Consider the following 8523-nt stretch of genomic DNA (forward strand, 5'->3'; position numbering starts at 1 on the left):
GGGTTTCACCGTGTTAGCCAGGATGGTCTCGATCTCCTGACCTCGTGATCCGCCCGTCTCAGCCTCCCAAAGTGCTGGGATCACAGGAGATCTCTTATTTCTTAAGCAGAAATGCCAAAGAATGAGTTAAGATTTGGAAGATTTTAAAAAGAAGTAGCATTTTCTGTTTTATCACTTTCTGCAAGCACGCTGCACTACTTGGCTGATTTGGGAAGTTTCTGAAGTCAGTTGTTGGTTTTCCCACTGATGATAGATTGTTTCCTACATTAGCTTTAAGCACTTTGCAGACACCACACATTACCAGTGAAACTGAAACAGTATAGCTACGAAAAAGTAGAGAGCTTCAGAAATACTGATCTATTTCTTTCCATTTATATGTATATAAAAATAGAAATGAAAATACATAGAATATATATGCATATATAATCATAGCATTAAAGAAAATTGCCTATTTAAATATATAGTTGAAAAGTATTCTTTAGAATTAAATTTCACAAATAGAAACACAGTTCTATAAATCATACAACTACTTTCTTTGGGAAAAGGACATGATCTATTTTTACTCTCTCAAGAGCTTTCTGGCAGTCACCACCAAAATTGCATCTGCTTCATTTGATAAGGACATTGTTAAAAGGTGGACTGCTAAGAAAGAGTGAGTCAGAAGTTAATGCCTTTACCTTTAAGGCACAGAAGATTTGTACAAATGCAAGAACAACAGAATCTGGTTTATTTGGTTTCAGTTCTGACTCCCATCTAGCAAGACACAGCCTGTCATCAGGATCCTGAGAGAAAGTGGAGGAAAATGGCAGATACCAGATATCAGAAGAGAAAGATAAAAGAGCTAAATGAGAGTATGCTTTCTAAGTCTGCTGTACATTTTTAAAATGTAGGCTTTATACACTAGAGGAGAAATGTAGAAAATTAAAATATCACAATGTATAGGATTGAGGTTATTTCCTTATATTTAAAATAAGTTAAAAACCAAAAGTATAATTCTAATTCAACATACCAACTTTATGCCTGAACTTCTAAATTATTCCAAAAATAAGTATAAGTAGATAAGCAAATAGTTGTAGTGAGTTTGATAAAAGATATAAGCTGCAAGTTGGCTAAAGATGACTGCATTACCTGTACTTCTGTTGCTCCAGTATTCAAATAAAGTAGAACGTAAAGTTCTGGGAAGCACAACTTCATATGGTTTTATATTGAATACTTAAAAATGCATGGGTGAAAATTGTAGAATCTTTCCAAGGAAACCATTAACTTGCTTGTTTGATTAATACCCCAAAATAATTGCTAAGAGACAACACGGTGCTAGACTGATATAAAGGACAGAACAAAAGTCTGGAGCTTTGCAATCAAGATATAGTCATGGTCAGATTCAAATCTAAGTAGTGAGACTAGCAGGCAATATTGATAAAATTGGCATTCTATTGTGATTTTCTTTTCAACCTAAGCCTCTTTTGTAACATACTGGATAATAAATTTGGATGTCTTAAAGACCTGTGAGGAATATGTATGGAAGGACAGAATCTTCTGAAGGAATAAATGGAAAGTCAAGAAGTGGAAGAAAATCTGACGTGTTTCTGAAGCCCTAATATATCATACTATATTTCAATACTGAAAACGTATCAAATTAACCCTTTGTATCCCTTTTTTCTTTTTTTCTTTTTTATTTCTATCACCTCTTGCATCTTTGTCTTCTGTCAGCATTAATGGTATTGGCAACATAGGAGGTTTTCAAAGAGTGCTAAAGATTTAGTCACAAATTGTGATTAGTGAAATCACACTTTTTGTTGAATTATCAGCAGCAGTCTCTTTATTATAATATCATGGTGCCTTTTTGAGTGTTATTATCATAGTACTTTACAATGTAGTGTAACTGTATAGTTTTGTAGTATATATAGACTCTAGTATCTGTATAATATTTGAGTATCAGAGGAGTATTACACTCTTCTGAATGAGAACTGAAAGGCATGACTGGAAAGCTGATAGAGTGTTTATAAATGTATTGTACTAGAAAATACCATACTCAAAGTGAGAGACAGCAAGTTTTCAAATTCTCCGTATGTTAACTAATATTTAGTATGAAGAGTTAGCTGTAACCCAAAGATAAATATCTTGGCTTTTTTACATAATGGTTTTCCTTTGTACTCAGCTAATTGCCTTAGAAGACATCTGCAGTTTCCCTATCAATAGTATTCCTGGACTGTTATAGGAATCCAATTTTACTTATGCATAAATTATAGGCACCTTGTAGTCAGCAAGACACAATGTTGGACTTAAATTCTGGAAAGGGAAAAGATGCAAGAGATCATGGGATGACTAAGCACTGCAGCTGAATAGTAGCAGAGTATGCCACTAAATTTCAGAAAGACATTGAAGTGGAGAGCAGAGAGAGAAAATAATCCAAAGCTACCTTTCTGGATATTTCATATGGTATATGTTCACAGGGCCCAGTTGAAATGAAATTGGAAGAGATATTGTGATTGTTGGCTTTCTAAAACACTTTGACCTTGAACCAGACTTGTGATAAGGCCTGCTTCACTCTCACAACAGTCTCGATATTTTTCCCATTTGTTGCTTCCTCATCTCAGTAAATGGCATTCTCATTCCTCAAATCAAAAAACTAAAAGTCACCATTGATTTCTGCTTTTACATCAGCCCTTATATCTGATCTATTACCAAAGTCTGTCAGTGTTACTCTAAAGAATATAAAATAAAGATCTATTTCTCCATGCCCATTACCACCAGCCTAGCCCAAGCTCATGGGGAGAGCCATATTCACAGGTAATGAGTCTTCTATACTGTATTCTTGTCCACAGTGAAAGCATTTTCATCAGGGTAGGCAGATTTACTTTTTTAAAAATAAGTCAGAACTTATTAGACCCCTGACTGGAATCCTCCAAGGACTTTCTAATTATAACCTGAATAAAAACATTCTCCAAATGATGACCTTCAATGTCCTGAATGATCTCATTTCTACTTATTTCTCCCACCTTATCCGAGAGCTCAATCTGAGACCACTTTTTAATTATTTTTTGTCTTCCTCTTTCAATGCAGGCTCCAAGTGCAGAAACATTGACGCTGTTGTTCACTATTGATTGTTCTTCACTTCCTAGTAATTGGTACATATTACATGCTAAATAGATATATAAAATAAATGAGCAAATGGAAGCTGCAGTTCAGCCTGTTCTCTGCCTGTGTTACAGTTCCTTATAATGCTAAGGGGCTAGCCATAGTGACTCTAAGGAGAGTGCCCTAAAACCACATTTCAGTGGCAATCACTTGTTAAATTGTGACTCCAATGCACAACTCTCCAGACAAGATGGAACTCGGCACTACGCTTATTCTACTCTTGTACTCAAGGGTTTAATTTTATTATCACAACTGGCCTGCAATAGGACGGAGACTAAATAACATGCTCTCATTTTAACAGATAAGGCAACAGATCTAAAAAGTATACTAGGTTAAAGCTATGCACTTGATGAATTTAGAGATAATATGTGTATTAAAACTATTATCATTATCATATATAATAATAATACAGGAAAATATATTCATTAACACATTCCAAAGACATTTATTGGGTCTCTCTTCCTGGAAAGTTCAGCTATTGTGTGGCCTGAAGTCTACAAAATTGGGCATAAGAGGTTCCTTAAAAATAACAAATGAAGAAGTAGCTTTCTTTTTTTGAGTTTTACTATAAGGTGTGACCATATGAAGACATGTCTAGGGGTCCTCCCAGGGTCTTGAAAAGAGTCTGTTCAAATGAGGGAAACTGAAATTAGGTCTAATAAGGCTGATGGTAAATTGTGTCTGTGAAACTACAATATACTTTATAACCCACTAGAATCAGTCACAAAAGACATTGTCCCGGCTCCAAAGGAGGTGATCAGAGAAGCAGAATTAGAATAAATATTACAAAAGGCTGGGATCAAGTTAAGGTCCAGGCATTTGGGAAGCACAAGGAAGTTGAAAGACCACTCACGGAAGGCATCGTGGAAGAGGTCCCACTGTGACTGAGTGCTGAAGTTTAATTAAGTCTTCTACTAAACAGGAGTGGGGCCCTGAGTGGGTAGGAGACAGCATGATGGTTGGCAAAATGAGGTAGGGGCAGCCTATCAGAGAAGTCCTTGGAAAAGCATACAAGTACAGAAGAGGTTGGTACGTTTGTGAACACTCAGTACTTGGATCTGTATGCTATTCGAAGTGAAAGCACCAAACAGCAATGAGATGCTGGAGGAGGAGGGCAGGAATCAGCTCAGAAAGAACCTTTGGTATCACACTAAGGAGTCTGTGTTTTCTCTTGAGAAATATTGAAGATGTTTAAACAGGGAAATGGTGTATGAAATACATGTCTTAATAAGCTTATTCTTTTGGTAATGTGTAAAATGAATTGAAGCAGGACAAGATTGCAAGTAAGGATACTAGACAGAATGCTATTGTAACCAATGAGGAGGAAAATGATGAGGAACTGATATAAAGAGTTGGGGAGACAACTGCTTCTGGCCTACATTTCTCATTCAGAGATGAACCATTTAAAGAATGCAATATGTAATGAGAACTTTATTCTCATTCATAATAAGAAAACTGGGAAAACGGATAACCTGTCTAGTTGTGCTAGATCTGCTCCTACTACACCAGTCTTGACAATTAATTAATCCTCAGTTTTTCTCTTCTGAGAAAAGAAGAACTGACCTAGACAATATTTGAAGCTCTCTTGCAATTCTAAAATTCTGTGGACAACATAGTTTCCTCATTTCTATGATAGAGCTGTTATTTACTGCTCTTTTTTGCAAGTTGGGAAAAGAAAATTAGCTCATTAACTTGGAATTAATCCTCCAATTGTGCTGTCTTATATCTAGAACTACAGGCATTGATATGGACTTTTTACAAATAGTAATTAAACTCAGTTATCTTTATGAGAAAGGTTGTTCAAAAGAAGAGTATAATTTAAATATAAATCCTAAATTAAAGAGTTAGTTGTATTTTCTCCTTTGTCATTAAAAAAAAAAGCAGAAAAATCTCCCTCCCTTTTCTCTCCCTTTCAATATATCATATATTATTTATTTTAAAATAGCATAAATTAATAATTATGTACAGCTAAGCAACTCAAAATCCAATGCTTGTGGTTATAAACTAAGTTTAAGCAGTTTTAAATAATTCTACTAGTTAATTATAATTAGAGTTGTGCTGGAGTACTCCAATTCTGCACTTGAATTAGAAACTTGGTGTCAAGCAAGTTGCTTGCCACTACTTACTACATGGACACAGTAAGCCATTCAAGCCATCTAAACCCCATGTATTTAAACATAATGCATTATATTTTACATAGTAGATAAAATCACATGGAATGAAATTGCTTATATTTGAGCATGTATGATCCCTAAAATAGCAATTTCTTATAGTTCATCATAATACTAGTATATAAGTCATTAAAGACATAATTTCTACAATTTTTAATTGTCAATTAGAAATAAAATTATTTCTATTTTTAAGAATTTTCATTCATCATGAACATTTCTTGGAGTATTAGGATGTAAAGTATAGGATATAAAACATAAAGCAAAGCAAGATGCATCATGAAAAAATCACATTTTCACATTGGAATTTGGAACTTAGTTGCCCCATGCCACCTAAAGCATCAAAAGGATTAGAAGCTGTATCTTTAATTTTTCCAAATCATCTAAATGGAAGGAGAGCAAACCAGATGTCAAGGCCTCTACAGAGGTGACCTGGAACTCCAGCTACAAACCTCATGCCATCAAAGTAGCCAGACTGAAAATAGAGTGGCTCTGGTTACCCACAGGGAACCAGGAAACCACATACTTCACAGGCAGCAGCAATGCCAGATGGAAGTGTGTCTGAGTATGTTTAGGAAAATAAACTAAAAATTGCTTTGGGAGATGCTAGTTAAAGTGCATCAGCAAAAGACAGAAGGGAGGATTAAAACTGACATGTTAGGTCTGTAGCACTGTGAGCAGACATTTTTCTGAGAAAATCCTGGGGAAAGTAAAATAAGATAAAGAGAAGAAAATGCACAGATGCACCAGAAGGCATATTCAGAGACCATCAATGAATGTGTTAGTAGAGACCAAGCACCCTAGTAGCCCATCGTTTTTCAAATGGAGACAAAGATATGATGGAAGTGTAAAATACTATGCAATGGTCAGAGGACTGAGGATATTCTTGGAACAGCATGGATAGAGTTTCAAAATAACAAGAAACAGAATGAGATTTATACCACAATGCTATTAACTTATTTTAAAATCACACTTAATACTACATGTTTTACATAGATTGACAGAAATGAAAAAGACTGTATGAAAGAAGAATTAGAAAGACTAACATAAAACTGAACAAGGATGCCTATGGCATGGGCCAAGGGTGGGGAGTGAAGACAGTGGGGGCAAGAGAGCCAAAAGGAGAAATAAAACAAAAGTATATAAAATAGATTATATATGATGAGATGAGTTGCTAGAATGTCATTATTGAGGTACGTGGTTAATTCGATACTTCTAGTAAAATAAGTATAAAAATAAAAATAGAGTGCTTCCCATCCAGCACAGCCCCTTTCGGACATTACTATTTGTAAATTTCCCTCAATCCCCTGCGTATTTTTTTCCCTTTGCTCTTTTCTACCAAGTACATCTGTAGGTTATTGCACAATAAATTGTTATGGCTAGCATTAGACAAATTTCCAACATTTCCAAAATTTGTAAGTTGCAGTTTGCCATCTATGATAATGAGGATAGTAAAACTGAAATTAAATGAAAGAACACAAGTACAACAACATTTGGTATGTATAACATGCTTAAGTTTGAATAAATATTAGCTCTTGTTCTTCCTCCTCAATCCTTCATATTGACCTTCCTCTCTTACTACTGAAGTTTCTTCAGATTCTTACTTTTCTCCCTGCTGCATGACTTCGCAAATAGCTGTTTTAACTCTGCCTAATCTGTTGTTTGTTGCCACTCATCACTGCTTTTATTCAATTCTTTTCTCTTTCTTATAGCAACTACTGTTGCTTCCAATAAAAACTATACTCTAGAGGTCTAAGAAGGGACGTGAGTTAAGAGCATGGCAAAGTTCTTTTGATGCTTGAAACTCCCAGCCACTAGGTATCTGGCACTTTAGCTCACCTCCATGGCATCTATTGGACCTGATAGAGACACCCTCTCCCCTAACTCAGGATCTTTTTCACTTTGCACATTGGTTCTCGATAAACCTTCCTGGCACCTCCTGGGCTAATCACTCTCCTGGCCTTGCCCCCACTGCAGCTAGATTCCACGAATGGAGGTCAGAGCACACCATCCCTGAAATACAACACCTTGGAATTTGAGGCAACAGCAGAAGAAAGAAGGTCTCTCTGATCTTTCTCTAAAATAAATCATAAGACCCTCATTCCAGAGGGGTCCTCTCTATTCCAGGAAGAAAGGAACGTTCTTTTCTCTAAAGACATAGGAAAACAAGGAAGAATCTAAATGAACAGGCCTTGCTAAGTTCCCCTTAGTTTATTAATATACTCTTTGTCCAATTATACTTCTATATGATTGTCCACTCTTTATCAAACCTAAGCATAAAGATTGCAATTTTCCCTGTTGTTTGTTCTTCATTTCTGAAAGCTGCCGTGTCACATAGAACTCACATGAAATCAATTTGTATGCTCTTCTCTTGTTACTCTGTCTTTTGTTATGGGGGCCTCAGCCATGAACTTAGTGATAGATGAGGAAAGAAGTCTTTCCTTTCTGATACCACCATGCCACCCTCTAGATTTTCTGGACAGGAGACAGATCTCAGCACAGTCCACTTGACCTTTCTCAGGCACCAGTCTTTATTCTCAACAGTTCAGAGTAAGTTTCAAATTTACTGGGTGGGACCATGGAAGATCACCATCAGACTTGAGATAAGAGACAGAAAACTCCATCCTGCCCCCATCAGCAACATCAGAGATCGGAGAAGACGCTAAGCTTTCTCCAAAGAGATTTACTCATAAAATCGCTTCTCCTCACTTTTTCAGCCCTCTTAGATCATAGAAGTGATTGAGGAGGTGCAGAAGTCCTGGAATAGTTTTCAAACTCTGCCTTTCATAATCCTTCTACTGTAATGGAGATGTAAAATTTAAAAACTCTCTTTTGTGTCTAGTCAACACTTAAGTTGTATCATCATATTACATATAGAAAACTAAAGAGGGAGAAATTGGTTATCATTCTAAAAGACTTTTTAATTTATAGGTCATATAGACTAAAAATTGATATATATTTTTTAAAAACATGAGGCCAATCTAACAGCTAAGTAGTAAAACTTGTAATCAATAAAAAGAACGCAATCTTTTGAAATGTATATGGGGATATTTATAAAAATGATCCCCATGTTAATTAGATCACAAACACATTTCTCATTTTCTGATCACAATGTAACAAATGTAATTGTTAATAAAATTACAATAAGAAATGTCAATAACAAAAATACAGCTAAAAGTCAATAACAAAAATACAGCTAAAAGTCAATAACAAAAAT

This window comes from Mandrillus leucophaeus, unplaced genomic scaffold, assembly GCF_000951045.1.
Source record: "Mandrillus leucophaeus isolate KB7577 unplaced genomic scaffold, Mleu.le_1.0 Scaffold592, whole genome shotgun sequence".
Lineage (NCBI taxonomy): Eukaryota > Metazoa > Chordata > Mammalia > Primates > Cercopithecidae > Mandrillus > Mandrillus leucophaeus.